The following is a 16,189-nucleotide window of genomic DNA, read 5'->3' as shown; positions in this document are numbered from 1 at the left end:
ACAGAATTGTTACAGCGCAGAAGCAGGCTATTCAACCATTATGTCAGCGTTCGCTCTCCAAATGAGCAACAATTTTGCATCATTCTCCTGTCGTTTCCCAATAATCCTGACTTCTTCCTTTGCAGATAATAAACTAATTCTTTCTTACATGCATTGATTGAACCTACTTTGGCCACACTGTCAGGCAGCACAATCTAGATTTTAACTACTCCTGGTCGGAAAATGTCTTCGTGCATCTTCTATTTCCTTAAATCTGTGTGCTCTGGTTTTCGAAACTTACGTCAATAGGGACTGTTTCTCCCTATCTAGTCTAACCAGACCCTTTGTGATTTTGAATATCTCTATCATATCAAATCTCATCCTCCTCCAAGGAAAATATTTTCTGTTTAGGAACATAAGAAAAGGATGGATAATTAAGCCCATCCAGCCTGCTCTCCCATGCAATTAGATCACAGCCAATCATCTCTTTCAGTGCTAGTTTTCTGTTCTATCTCCATTACTCTTGAAGTCATTGGTCTTCAGAAATCTAACAATTGCTGTCTCAATCATGATCAATGATCTAGAATCTACCTCTGGGGTAAAGTATTCCCAAGATTCACCATCCATTGTGTGAAGATATTTGTCATCAATCTCAGTCTTGAATTGTCTACCCATTTCCATAAGATTATTTCACCTGGTTTTAGAGTCACTATCAAGGAGAAACATTTTTATCTGCATCTACATGTTTATGTCCTGTCAAAATTCTTCAAGTTTCATTGAGATCACCCCTCATTCTTTAAAATTGATGTGACTTCAGACCCAGCCTCCATAATATGTCTCTATAAAACAATCCCACAAACTCAGGGATTAAGCTGGTGAAACTTTGCTGCATTTCAATAAATGGCACTTATACCCTCTTTTAATGAGGAAACCAAAACTGTACACAGTACTCAGGTGGGATCTCATCAAGGCTCTATACAACTGCAGTAAGACATCTTCACTCCAGTCTCCACGTAATCTTCTCTAATCTATCTATGCTAATGATATTCCTATACATTGTCATGAATCTTGTCTGTCATGCCTTTACATCTATGTCAAGCAATAGTGTTTCTTATATTCAGGAAAGGCAGGATTGTTCAAGGGCTTTCCATTTTCCACATTGGTATATTCCTGCAGAAAATTCCAAATATGCAAAAGATCACTGTTTGTTCTTTTGACACAATCTGTATAAATACACCAGTACCTGTCAATTGCTTGGGTATATGAGGTATTCCCCGCTGGTTTTAATTGTATAAGAAACAATTTAAATGGCTATTTATGCAACCAATACTTGCATTTTCCAGCACTGGCTGAAAAAATTAATTGGACTTTTGAAAACAAGTCTTTCAATACAGACACTGAATTGAAAGCAAAAGCTAAGTACAGCAAACGTTGGAAACCTGTAATAAAAATAAAAAGTGCTGGGGAAACTTAGCATGTCTGACACTATCTGGAGACAGTGAAACAGAATTAATGCATCAAGTCCAATATGATTCTTTGTAATGGACTAAAGTGTTTCAAATTCGCAACTAAGATGTTACCTAATTTGTGTCATTGTCTGTTTTGTATTCCAACTCCATTGAGAGAGAAACAGTAAAAGCTTATCAAAAACAAAGATCTTAGAGGAATATAAATGAACCATATTTGTTACTTCATTAGCACAGCGTCCAGATACTCAACTGTACAGAGACAAACAATCAAACCTAATCATTTGAACAATGGATCTTGGTTAAGCATGGGAAAATGAAGATCTCTGCACAAATTCTATACCATTCATTCATGATAATTGAGTTATTTGGCAATTATTGCAGCAAGAAACAAAACAGTAATCTCCAATCATGCACTAACACTGAAAATGGTACATGTAGGGCTGGTCAGAAAATTACAGCCCAAATCTCAGGATTTCTATCCATTAATTTAAAAGACAATAAAGTTGACTGTGACAGTGCTCCCTTGGTAGGGGTGGTGAAGCAAGCAGCCTACAAACTGCAACTATACAATTTCAGGTTAACATTTTGAAAAGTAAGTAGTCCCTCTAAATTTTTTGGCCTTTACAGGTCAGAACAATTAATTATGCCACTGTCTTTCAAACAGAAGACATTTCCTATGGATTGGCCATGCTAAACTGCCCATAATGTCCAAGGGTATGTGAAATAACTCCTCCAATTCCATTTAAACTTTCCACCTCTTAACCTAAATAAATGCTTCCTGGTTATGGTTTCTTTAAATAATGTGGAAAAGGCCTTCTTATCCACTCTGTCTTTTCTCCCTCATAATTATATACACCTCATTTCAGTCAGTTATGAAGGAGTTTGATGGGCTGGTGTTTAGAACACAGAACCAGACCATTTAATCCAATCATCTGTGTTTAATCTCCATAGGAACTTTCTCCTACCTTACTTCAATCACATTCAAATTGCGTATTACTGTATTCTGAAATAAGTTGTTTTTCTTTTCTGCTCTATGTCTTACACTCTTAAACTCATTCATAATGTTTTAGACCTGGTCAGGCCACTGCTCAGATTTCCACTTTAATGGAGCCAAGTGTTAGCTCAAACAGTCCCTTCCTGAGAGTTACAAATTCTCTGTCCCGGTATCATCCTTGTAAATTATTTTGTTATTTCTCTGGAGTTTCCACTGACCTTTTGCTGAAGTTAGAGCAAGAAGTCAGATGAATTTCCCGGGAAATTACTGACCTATATATCTGTTTCAAAAGCTGCGCAATCAGAAGGTAAAATAAACATTGAATATTGAATTCAGGAGAAACTTTATTGTTCAGAGGATAGAAAATCATTGCAAATTCATAAAAAGGAAGATGGTTTCTTCATTGATCTACAAATAATAAGTCACAATACTGCAGAAATTGAATTTTCCTATGTGTTAAGCTTGGCAACAATATTCAATGTTTATTTTACCTTCTGATTGCGCAGCTTTTGAAACAGATATATAGGTCAGTAATTTCCCGGGGAATTCATCTGACTTCTTGCTCTAACTTCAGCAAAAGGTCAGTGGAAACTCCAGAGAAATAACAAAATAATTTACAATGATGATACCGGGACAGAGAATTTGTAACTCTCAGGAAGGGACTGTTTGAGCTAACACTTGGCTCCATTAAAGTGGAAATCTGAGCAGTGGCCTGACCAGGTCTAAAACATTATGAATGAGTTTAAGAGTGTAAGATTTATAGCAGAAAAGAAAAACTACCTATTTCAGAATACAGGAATATGCAGTTTGAATGTGATTGAAGTAAGGTAGGAGAAAGTTCCTATGGAGATTAAACACAGATGATTGGATTAAATGGTCTGGTTCTGTGTTCTAAACACCAACCCATCAAACTCCTTCATAACTGACTGAAATGAGGTGTATATAATTATGAGGGAAAAAAGACAGAGTGGATAAGAAGGCCTTTTCCACATTATTTAAAGAATCCATAGCCAGGAAGCATTTATTTAGGTTAAGAGGTGGAAAGTTTAAATGGAATTGGAGGAGTTATTTCACATACCCTTGGACATTATGGGCAATTTAGCATGGCCAATCCATCTAATCCTCACATCTTCAGGCAGTGGGAGGAAACCAGAGCACCCAGCAGAAACAGGCAGGATAGCAAACTCCACACAGACAGTCATGCAACAGTGGAATTGAACCTGGGTCCCTGGAGTTGTGAGACAGCAGTGCTAGCCACTGAGTCAGCATGCTGCCCTAATATTTAGCCATGTCATGGCTTTTGAAAGAGTTTCTGTGTTTGGCTGAAGGAATGTGAGTGTTTGTTTACATCAAGCATTGAACTCAGCACTAATTTACTGAACTGTCATAATAACTTTGGAAAAGCTGAAGTTTTGTTTAAACAAGACACACTGAATCAGATTTGATAAAGTGGACTATTTATCCACTGAATTTGTGATTATCATGCTGTGTAAAAATCATAAGGTTGATATAGTGATAAAAACGTGGTCAACAGCAAGCACAAGCCAAGTTTTATGTCAAAGTTCATCAAAAGCAAGAGATAAGCATCATTCCAAGGAGACACAAGCAAGTCATAATGAGTTAATCGATCAAACTGACATGGAAAACCTGACACATGTGTGACATTTGCCAGTGGTCAACCTGATCATTTGCTGGAGAATGGATAGTGTCAAGACTTTGCACATATTACTTCTTTGTATGGAAAGTGTATCAAATAACTTGCCTCACAATAAAGATTTAGTCAGCCCAAGGAGGTTGATTGTTCAACAACTAGAAGTTACGATGGAGTGGGCTGATCACCTGTTTTGCTGTGATCTTCGGAGGAGTCCTGATAAAACGATTCACTTGTGATTGTAAGCATTGTATTGGTAAGATTATTTTGCACTTTTTAATTTTTTTTTAGTAAAAAACAAGGGGTATATTCCCTTATTATAACTAACTTAGGTTATTGATCTAGAGTGAAAGCAATGGACCAATACATTCGCCACAGCCAACTCTCCTATTCAGTTCCTCTTCTTGCCACCTTTGTCACAATCTCCAGCATGAGGAGAATTGCGCCGTATGATTCTACTTCATCTATGTAATCATTCATCAAAATTGAGATAGCAAAATTTTGCATCAAAGCCCTTAGTGCTAAACAATCCCCATGGAGCCGAGAATGAAAGAGCGCATGAAGGGAAAACATTTCAGAGCTCCGGAGAATGGAATGGGACTGGGACAAGCTAGCTTGCTCTTGCAGAGAACAAGCATGGGCTCAACCAGTCGCATTTACCTTTTATTCACTCATGGGATGTGGGCATTGTTGACACAGAGAGCATTGATTGTACATATTGAAAAGATGGTGGTGAGCTGCCTTCTTGACCTCCATGATCCATTTGTTGTAGGTAGACACACAATGCTGTTAGGAAGGAGTTCTGGGATTTTGATCCAGTGACACTAAAAGAACAATGATATATTTCCAAGTCAGGATGGTGAGTGGCTTGGAGGGGAACTTGTAGGCAGTGGTGTTCCCATGTATCCACTGCCCTTGTCCTTCGCTACAGAAGTGGTCATGGGTTTGGAAGGTGACGAATTTCTGTGGTGAAATTCTGCAGTGCATCTTGTAGATAGAACCCACTGCTGCTACAGGGTTTTGATGGTGGGGGGAATGGATGTTTGTGAATATGGTGCCAATCAAGCCGGCTGCTTTGTCCTGGATGGTATCAAGATTGTTTGTTGTTGGAGCTGCACTCATCCAACAAATGGCCTCCATCAGTGCTGTAAACTTTTACTGATTCTAGGAAATGTGAATTAGGAAGAAGGACTTCAAGATTATAGAAGGAATTAATGATGCCGGTACAGAGTTGCAGAATTCTGAAGTCCTGGGAAAAATGAATTGAAGTTGGAGACACTGCTGTGAATCTTGACTGAAAAGTATTGACAATGCCGTGCGAAGGGAGAATGAGAGGCACAGTTTACCTGAAGAAAAGATAAATGGTTGGAAAGTCCCATGAAGCCCTCACCATTGAACATTGTTTTAATGGTAGTTTGATTCATAGATTGTAGAATCCCTACAGTGTGTAAACAGGCCCTTGAGGCCAACAAGTCCACACCAACCCTCAGAACATCCACCCAGACCCATCCCCCTAATCTACATGTCCCCAAATACTACAGGCAATTTAGCATGGCTAATCCACCTAACCTGCACATCTCTGCACTGTGGGAGGAAACCCATGCAGACGTGCGGAGAATGTGCAAACTCCACACAGACAGTTGCCTGAGGGTGGATTCAAACCCAGGTCCCTGGCGCTGTGAGGCAGCAGTGCTAGCCACTGAGCCACCATGCTACCTGATTAGGGCAGCCACCTCCAGATATTGGACTTTATCAAGTCAACAGTTGATGCAGGGAAAATAAATATTTGAGTTAAAGACCAAATCAAACTTCGCATAGGCAATTTTCAAAATGAAGGTGTAATGGGAAGTCCGTGCAAATTGAAAGAAATTGTCAGGTTAAAATTGTTGATTAAGGAAGGCGTGAAAGTGAATGGTGAGGTAGCTGTTGGTTAGATTCTCAAGAAACATGAAGAAACAATTTATATGAGTACTTGAAATAAACAATATTTTTATTGAGCAATGCGGAAGAAACCAAACACAAGCAAGAATGATGAGCCTCTTTGGCTATAGCATCTAAAATAACTAAAAAAAAAATCCCATTCTTATACTACATAGCATTGAAAAATGGGAATTTTACTTTTTTTTGTCTGTTTGTATTCTGAGGATTCTGATGTCAATTTAATACCCTGATCACTGTAAAGCTTAAATCAGATTATTCAGGATAGACCGGAAATGAAACAGAGAATTTCCTAACCTGTATGGTTCAGTTGCTCCTTGCACTGTATTCATTTTTTCCACTGAAACATGAAAAAGGTTTATAGAGGAATGTTTTATTCAATATTATGTCTCTTTTATTGAAACACATGACTTCATAGAGGATAATTACTACGGTACAGTCATTATAGTTTACAAGGAAAATGAACAGTTGCATTCCAAGAAAATAATATTAGCAGGACATTTGATATATTAATTGTTGTGTTGTTCATTTTTAGATTATAATATTAACAACTGTGCAGCCAGAGATTTTAAATCAGAAAGATATCCTCACGCATAATATTTATTATGCATCATGTAAGAATACATGAATGGCTTTTGTTGTGCAGGAGGTGAAGTGAGCAAGTGACTTGGTAAACTGAAGCTACAGTGATAGCACTGTTGATGACACCTACCATCACTTTACTGATGATCAAGAGTGGACAGATGGGGCGGTAATTGGCCGGGTTGAGTTTGTCCTGCGTTTTGTGTACAGGGCATACTTGGGCAATTTTCCACATTGTTGGGTAGATACCAGTCATGTGGGGAGTGGCAAGTTCTGGAGCACAAATCTTCAGTACTATTGCTGTAATGTTTTCAGGGCCCATAGACTTTGCAGTATTCAGTGTCTCCAACCATTTCTTGATATCACATGGAGTGAATCGAATTGTCTGTAGACTGGAATCTATGATGCTGGGGACTAGTAAAGGAGGCTGGGATGGATTATCCACTTGGCACTTTTGGCTGGTGATCGTTACAAATGCTGATGTCTTATCTTTCGCATTGATTTGTGAGCCTTGCTCAACTTTGAGGATAAGCTGTGGAGCTGCCTTCTCCTGTTAGTTAATTAATCGTTCACAGTCATGACTGGATATGGCAAGACTGTAGAGATTAAATCTGATCCATTGATTTTGGGATCACTTAGCATTGTCCATTGCATGCTGTTGCTACTGTTTGGCACACAAATAGTCTCGTGTTGCAGTTTCACCAGGTTAACAACTCATTTTTAGGTTTGTCTGGGTCTGATCCTGGAATGACCTCCTGCACTCTTCCCTAAACCAGAGTTAGACCTTTGTGGCTAGATGAGAATAGTACAGTGTGGGGTTTGCCAGGCTATGAGGTTACAGATTACTTTTGGGGACAATTCCACTGCTGCTAATGGCTCATGACAGCTTGGATGCCATGTTTTGTATTGCTTGAACTGTTTGAAATCTTGCCCATTTAGCACAACACACAAGTGAAGAAAGAACTCTGTCTCCACAAGGACAGTGTGGTGATCACTCATACTGACACTGTCATGGACAGAAGCATCTGTGCAAGTAAATTGGTGAATTTAAGCAGGTTTTTCTCTGCTGTTGGTTCCCTCACCATGTGCAGCAGGCCATGTCCGGTAGCTACATCCTTTAGAAATCAGTAGAGAGGGGTGCCAGTTGAACTATCCTTCTGGTACACCCCAGCTGTCAAACTCTGTGAGAATTGTGCATGCTCGATGAGATCACCTATTATTTTACTGGCCTCTAGGGAATACCTCAACTTTTGAGGGCTGATGTAGATTCTGAACACAGCATTTTGACTTTCCTTCTTTAAAACAGAGGAATAACTTTGAAACAAATATTTTTATTGACATTTTCCATTGACACTAGTAATTTTGCATCATATTCTTCATAAATGAGAAACCCAGAGAAGGGGTCATATGCCAGGGGACTGCAAAGGCTTGGAAAGATTACTGAAGAAAATTAAATGAGTCAAGAAGTTGGGTTTTAAAGACCTTTAGAGTCTAAGAGCTAAGGATCTCCTGTTTGTAGTTGTAGATTATGCATGTGTCTTAATTTAAACACAGCAAGGATAGGGAATGGAGAAACAATATGTGCATAGAATGCAGTATATGTAACACGAGGGAATATACAAGAAAGGACATTTCAGATGCCCACGGACTATTCATAATCTAAACCATAAAAAAATTGGATGCTAATGGCAACAGTGACTAAGCATCAAATGATATCCTTTCTAAGTAAGTTGCTCTTTTACTAACGATGTACTTTGTTGGTTTTTTCACAGTGTCCTTCTGACTGCTTATAATCCATGCACTTTGATTCTTTTGCCTTACATTTTCCACCCTGTAGTTATGTCCTGAAGTATTGTTTTGTATGTTTCCCTCCTCTACTCTCTCTCTCTATAAGAACTAGAAATAGAATTAGATTTTATTGTCATGTGTACTCTACTAGAGGAATATACGAGTACAGTGAAAAGCGTACAAAGTCACCATTTTCTGGCACTACTTTGGTTACAAGACCAAAATTTCAAAAAAAACCAGAAAATTTTGTTTAAAAGGAGCCAAAAGGTAAGGAAATGTCCAGGTCTTAAAGTCTAAAGTCTTATCTCCATAAAGGTATCTGGAACGCTTAGCCACCAATGCAGGCACCTGGGCCTAGCCAAGGCCTAGAGTCTAGGTTGGCCTGTGAACCTCGCATCAATTGCCAGCACAATTTAACTATCACATTTGGATTCTTGACAAATCCACTGCGTGCTTCAGATGTTTAACTCTGCTGCTCGATAAGACAAAATATTGGCAGTCACACTGCATTAATAATTTTTCTATTTTTATTTAGAAATTGCTTTTTGAGTATTGGAGCATTGTATTGTCCAATTGCGAAATAAGCAGTGTTCCCTGTGATTGAATTTTTAAAAAATCATTCTTGGCAAGATAATAATATGCTTTCCCTGCAAGTTAAACAAGTCCTTTGTAAAATGAGTTCAGGATATCTTCAACCTTGGCCTTGGTGGCCACAGATCCTCTGCATTAGGAGCTCTTGTGGCCATGTGGTAATGTCCCTACCTCTGAGTCAAGAGATCCAGGTTCAAGTTCCAAGTGTTCCAGAGGTGTGTAATAACATCTTTGGAGCAGATTAATATAGAAAATATCCACTCTGACAAACGCCTGCAATTAAATCTTGGGATTGGTATGACTGATTTCCAACTATGATACCCATCTTCCTTTGCACTAAGTATGGAGTATAAGCAGTAGGGAGTTTAAGGGCTGTTGTGATGCAGGGAGATAGTGTCATTGGCTTTGAGCTAGGATGCCTGGGTTCAGGCCCCATCTGTTCCTGCAGTGTATAATAACATCTCTGAGCAGGTTGATAGGAAGAACAAAAGAGCTGGTTCCACTCCATAAGGTTGAAGTACCTTGCTGGACCAGAACAGAACTTTACTGTGCATCTGGTCAGTGTTGTGTTTGACTTGGGGTGTGCTGGGTGGCAAAAATGGAGCATCAGCACCATCTGTATTTCTGCTTGTGCATCATCATGAACTAAATCCTGGTTGGCTGTAACAAACGATCTGAGGTTGTTATTTTGTTTGAACATTTTCTGGGACTTGAGACAGCATTGGTTGATGAAACTTAAGGCCAAGTTTAATATTGGGAATAATTAAGGTAACATATTAGCAGGTACATTCATAAAACGGTGCATGTAATATAAAAAACACATGGTCAGTTCTGGACAAAGTACTTTCAAATAGGCCACTGTATTAAATACAAATATAGTTTATTGTGCATAATTTTGGAATATTTTAGTTAACAGGCAATACCGTCAATGCCTAAAATTAATGCCAAATGTTAGTGTACTTTAATAATTAGTTGGGGACTATTAGCCTATAAAAACACAGAATTATAAAATACAAACAACGTGGAAGCAGGCCATTCAGCCCATTGAGTCACACCAACCGTCTGAAGAGCATTCCACCCAGCCCACTCCCCTACCCCGTAATCCTGCATTTTCTAAAGCTAATCCACCCAGTCTGCACACTATGGGCAATTTAGCATGGCCGATCCACCTACTCTGCATATCTTTGGACAGTGGGAAAAAACTGGAGGACCTGGAGGAAACTCGCGCAGACACAGGAAGTATGTGCAAACTCCACACAGATAGTCACCTAAGGCTGCAATCAAATGCAAGTCCCTGGTGTTGTGAGGCAGCAGTGCTAACCACTGAGCCACCGTACCCACCTCCCCCACCACCGCCCACCCCCCCCCGCAAGATTGTGGTATTATTATAGTTCAGCTTAGAGATGATTCCCCTTAAAAGTGAGTTGAATTTGTTGACAATGTGAATCTCCATTGCTAAATTAAATTTTCATTACTTTACTGAGTAAAGTCATTATTCCAAGTACTTTGGAAGAAAAGTAATGTAAATACAATAGCTCATTTTAAGAACAGGATTTGAGCAGATGCAACATATAAATTGCAGTGTCATCAATGTATATTAGACATCTAATGGGAGTTGGCTTATAGTGCATTAAAGACAATGCTTTAGTTGAACACTTTTAATAAAGTCATAAACCACCAGAGCAAAGCCAAGGTGATATATGTCAGCAAAAGCTTGATGAATGTCCATTTTCAATTTTCTCTTTTTTTTATAAGCTGTCCTTATAACATCTCTGAGAGAGATTCCAATTTTGTGCTAATTACTTCTGAACTATGGACAGTTTGGAGCTGTAGACACCCACCTGCTTGAATGTGGATTGAGATAGCGTTAAACTAATATACCACCTTTGATTGAATTTCAGAGAAGGAAGGGCATTTTTCTCATTCACCATTCAGAACCTTTTAATATTTGTTTGCTTAAAAATTAAACCCATAACAAAAAATGAAAGACCTGAAATTATGCTGCGGGATATTATTAACTCGCCTAATTTAAGTAAGTTGCCATCTCAGCCAATTTAGCTTTCATGGGCTAACTTCAGCATTCAAGTGTTTCTGTTGAGATTGTACACCTGATACAGCTCTTAATTCTCTTAAATTAGTATAGCTTCCTTGTTTATATGCATTATTGAGTGAGGAAGTGAATTAAAAATTTCTCCTTTTATATGTATATCATTTATAACTGTTGGCATCTTGTTATGTAACTCACAATCAGTCAGACAATGCACTATTGTAATGGCATAACTGTAAGAACATGTAATATGCCGTAATTCTGCTGCCAGAGCTGAGCAATACTTAAGATGGCATGCCACTTTAAGGCCATTAATTTCTATAATCAGGCGGAGTATGAGTTCAATTGAAAGTTGTTTGTTGGTGCTGCGAGCAGTTTCATTGTTAATGACTTGGCGGCTTATAATTTCTGGTTCCGGCTTAGGAAAAAAAAAAGAAATTAATATCTAAAGTTTAATGGATTTTTAAATGTGAAGAAAATATTAAAATTTCTTCAATCCTGGTATAATGTTTTTTAACATACCTATTTTCCCAATTAACTTTTTTCATGAGGTGCTATGACACATCTCTGGAGTAGCTGGGACTTGAGCCCAGGTCTCCTGGCTCAGAGGTAGGGACACTACCACTGCACCACAAGAGCCCCTTCCTGGTATACTTATACATTAAAAAAACTATTTACCTATTTTTTCTAATTAACCTATTCAGAGGTGTTATTGCACACTTCTGGAGCAGATAGGTCTTGTTAACACCAGGCCTTCTGGTCTAGGGTAGGGACACTATCACTGTGCCACAAGAGCCCCTTTCTGGCATACTTATACACTCCTTTTATATTTTTTATTAACCTATTTTTCTAATCAGCCTGGTATACTTATAACATTTGTGAATAAAGAAAAGATAATTTCCTCTATTTCTGTCACAAAAATAACAAAAAAAGCTCTTTCAAGTTTATGGACCTCATTGCAACTCTGGCACACTATTGTTTGGTGCTGCAAGTGCCGTTTTCCTGTTTAAAAAAAAAGCATCTGCAGCATCCACCTGCACACATCTGGTTTAAGCCATATTGGAGCTGGCATGTGTTGGCATGCGGGCAGGAAGCAGCTGCTGGAAGTTTGCAGAGTAGGTAGATTGTGATGTCAATCTCCAGTTAACCCTAGTTTGACACTGGCGCTGTCATTCTGAGCTCAGTGCTTCAGCTAATGCCCTCCCTTAACTCTGCACAGCTGAACATGGATTCATAACTAGGAAAGAGACCCCAGCCAACTCCACTTAAATGGGTCATTAACTACTTTCAGGTTATTTGCTGATTGATTTCACTTATAATTGAATTACTATCTGAAAAGGAAGAATGTGCAGAGCTTTCAGGAGATGGCAGAGTAATCACACTAGTTGCATTGCTCATTCAGGGAGCTGGCACCAATACAAGGAATAGAATAGCCTCTTTCTGTGCTGGAACAATTCTCAGATTCTGTTTAAAATCTCTGTTATTTTCCTCTGTTTTGGCTGCAGTTGTGGCTGCAGGTGACAAAATCCAGTAAGGACCTCTGTGGTTAAGCTGAGATATCTGAAACACTGCTCCTGCCAGAGATCAAGACAGGACATCAGTTCCCAGAGGATGTTGGGCAGATATGGCTTTCTCCCATTCTCCCTCCTGAAGATGCAATGGCAATATGCAGTAGCTGGATAAGATCTGGAATGCACTGCCTGACAGTGTAATAAAAGCAGATTCAAGGTGTCCACAGACAACTGGATAACTATCTGAAGACAAAAGCATTGCATGACTACAAGGGATAAAGGCAGGGGAGTGGGTTTTAATGAATTGTTGTTGCAGAGAACCAGCATAGACACACATGGACAAATGGCCTCCTTCTGTGCTGTAACTACACTGATTTCTACTGGCTGAGATTATATGACCTCCATCTCATACAATGATCTTTGGCATCATATTGATCAACACTGGGTTAAGCGTTGCCTGGTTTGGCTCGGGAGCCTAAATCTGGTGTGGTAGATGCTGAGCCCTTTGTTGCAGAGGAAGACAGTGAGCTGAGAAGGTCCACACTACAATGGCCTGTTCTCACTGTCTTCTTGGCCAGCTGAGCTTCTTGCTTTTTGTTTCCGCTTGCCTCCTCCAATATTTACTTTCTGATTCAGCTTCCAGAGGTAACTGTCTCCCAGTTGTCAGTGTTAATGTCAAACCTCTGCACAACACATTCACAGGTGTGCTTGTAGCAGAGGTATGGAGGCCCAGAAAACCATGACCTAGTGGCAAGGTCATTGCACAAAAGTCTTTGTGTGTGTGGCCTTCATTCATCTGGTGAATATGGCTGAACCAGTGCAGATAATGTTGGTTTATCAATGAATGAATGTTGATGAATGAATGTCCAGGATCTCTGGGTTAGTGACTTTGTCCTGTCAAAAATTGCTGAGGACATTTTTGAGAAACCGAAGGTGGAAACTGCGCATCTTTTTCTTATGTTTATCCAGCACTTATTACAGTAGGGGAGTGTGCTATGGATTCAGGCTTGGTAGACTCACAGTTTGGTGTACTCAGTCAGGTTTCTGTTGTTCTCACACCCTCTTACTCAGCTTGAACATAACAGCTGCAGCTTTTGCAATGCATGTGTCAATTTTAGCATCAATTACATGTGACCCGATCAACAACTTCCTGTATCACACAATCCATGCTGATAAATGGCAATGTGGCAACATCTTGGATGACATAATTTATCTTCCTGCTGCTAATGGGGGTCAAACCAAACCATTTACAGGTGTGCATTTGTCCACTTGCCTCCGAAGGTGACCCTCTTATGGCGTAGTGGTATTGTCCCTCCCCTGGGACAGGAGGCCAGGGTTCAAGTTCCCCCTACTCCAAAGGTGTGTCATAAAATGATTGAATAGATTGATTAAAAATAACTACACACCATCAATTCAGATCAGCACTTAATTTTCCTCAGGGTACTTGTGGTACAGTGGTTATGTCCTTTCCTCTGTCATAGGAGGCCTGTGTTCAAGTCCTGTCTGCTCCAAAGCTGCATGGTAACGTCGGAACAAGTTGATTAGGAAATATCTGAAGATGGCCCTTGGTGGGGAATTTAGTACAGCATTGTCAGTGTAGAGCAAATCTCCGACAATGACTTGGTGGGGAATTTAGTACAGCATTGTCAGTGTAGAGCAAATCTCCAACAATGACTTGGCATGTATTTGTTTTGGAACTTAGGCAGAGAAGGCTAAACCGCTTTCTGACAGTTCCAGTATATAAGCAAACACTCTCTGTGGACATATGACAGCAGCAAAGAGAAGAAGATTTAATGAGTAGTGGTGTGAGATTAAAAAAAAAAGCTCTGTTTGATCTGGCTGTGGAGGTCATCAGTCCCATTGTAACTGATTTGATCTATCATGTTGTCATAGAAGGAGAGCTCACATTGAACAGCTTTGCTGATCATCCAATCTTCATCCAGCGCCTTAAATAGACTCCCTCAGTTCACATGGTTGAATGTCTTGGTGAGACCGATGAACATTTCTTTTCATTCTATTTTTCTTGCAGCTGCTAGACTGAGAGGATCATATCAATTATAAATCTTCCAGTTCTGAAATCACTCTGGGATTTGGGTGGATGTGCTCAACCTGAATTTACAGTCTGACAGGGACAACATGGACAATACTTTCCCTATGATGCTTAACCAGGAAATGCCTCAACAGTTGTTGTTGTAATCTCTGTTCTTGTACAGGGTGACAATCTTTGCATCACAGCCATCCTGAGGCACCTTCATACTTCCTCCAGCAGAGACAAAGAAGTTTTATTTCATTCATTCACTCATGGGATGGGTTGTCACTGGCTGGGTCAGGATTTATTGTCCATCCCTAGGTGTCCTTGGGAAACTGGTGCTGAGCTGCCTTCTTGAACCACTACAGTACATTGGGTTTCGGTACACCTCAGAGCCATTAGAGAGGGAGTTCCAGGATTTTGACCCAGTGACACCGAAGGAACGGCAATATATTTCCAAGCCTGAATGGTGAAAGTAAGTTCATGTAAATGCTGCATTTGTGTCAGCTCCCTGTGCTTGATGAGTTCAGGTGTCATAGCATCTGCATCTGGAATTTTTACATGTAAGTGAGATGATGGCATTGTTAAGCTCCCCGCTGTGAGTCCTGTATCCAGTTCTGCTCTGACTGGAAGGTTCTCTTCGCTATCTAGAGATTCCTTGGTGATAGTGTTCTCCCCAGGGAACAACTCAAAGGAGAGTTACACCTATCTCTCCGACTGTTTATTGCTGTTGGCGATAACTACGTGTTTTGTTTTCAAGGCAGCTATTTTATTTACTGTTTACTTTCTGATTGTTTCATATTGTGCCCCAGCATTCCCTGCGCAAAGGACTTCTGGGAATTCTGGCAATGTTTTCTCCAGATTGTCAATGATTAACTGTTGGACTTTAACTCAAATGGGTCTTATCTCATTCAGAATTTTCTCACTTAGATCTTTCTTTTGACCAATGACTACTTTGCTTCAATAATAAGCCAATGACAGTGATGGTTTGGCTTGAACCACTCAGCATTTTTCTGCTCTCATTTCCAACATGTCAAAATTATGATGGGATCAAGAAGTATGTTCCATTTTGTTTCTACACTCTGTGTGGGAATGTCAGAGGATGCCGGTTCAGTCAAGTTGTTTTATTTTTTATCTAGGGAGGGAATTTTGCTGACCTTCCTAAAAAGGATCAATTTCTGCTTTGAATGAAAGAAGATTCCAGGGATTTTTCCTCGACCTAGCGCACATCAGGAAATGATCTGTATTGCAGTCAATGCTGTGGCCGTTATGTACTTTGAGAATGTTGTTAGGCCCTCATATCTAATGATGATCAGATCCAGCCAGTATCAATGCTATAATATTGGATTTCTCCAGGACATCCTGTGGTTTAGATTGTCTGAAAGAAGCTGTTAATTACACAAATGTCATGTTGGCAGCAAAGTTGAAGAAGTCTTGGGTCTATTCTCATTGATCTTTCCCAGGCTATGATGTTCATTTCAGTACAGCCAGGCTCAGTACAGCCAGGCCTCATGATTTGAGATCCCCCAGTAGGTAGATCAAATGAGAGCATAGTCAATTAAGCTCCTCATAGAAATTGTCTTTGACTCCACAGTAGGCACAGAGTTGGG

The 16,189-nt window shown here is 39.7% G+C and overlaps 1 protein-coding gene across 1 annotated transcript in view; it reads right to left on the bottom strand.

The window, feature by feature from the left end:
* Positions 1-16,189, bottom strand: part of LOC109927404 (protein shisa-6-like) — a 486,467-nt gene that overhangs the window by 366,530 nt on the left and 103,748 nt on the right. The gene's annotated exons all lie outside the window — the stretch shown is intronic.

Source organism: Rhincodon typus, chromosome 23 (genome assembly GCF_021869965.1).
Source record: "Rhincodon typus isolate 14 chromosome 23, sRhiTyp1.1, whole genome shotgun sequence".
Taxonomy (NCBI): domain Eukaryota; kingdom Metazoa; phylum Chordata; class Chondrichthyes; order Orectolobiformes; family Rhincodontidae; genus Rhincodon; species Rhincodon typus.
The sequence above is the reverse complement of the archived record's forward strand: the minus strand, read 5'-3'. Positions and strand labels throughout refer to the sequence as shown.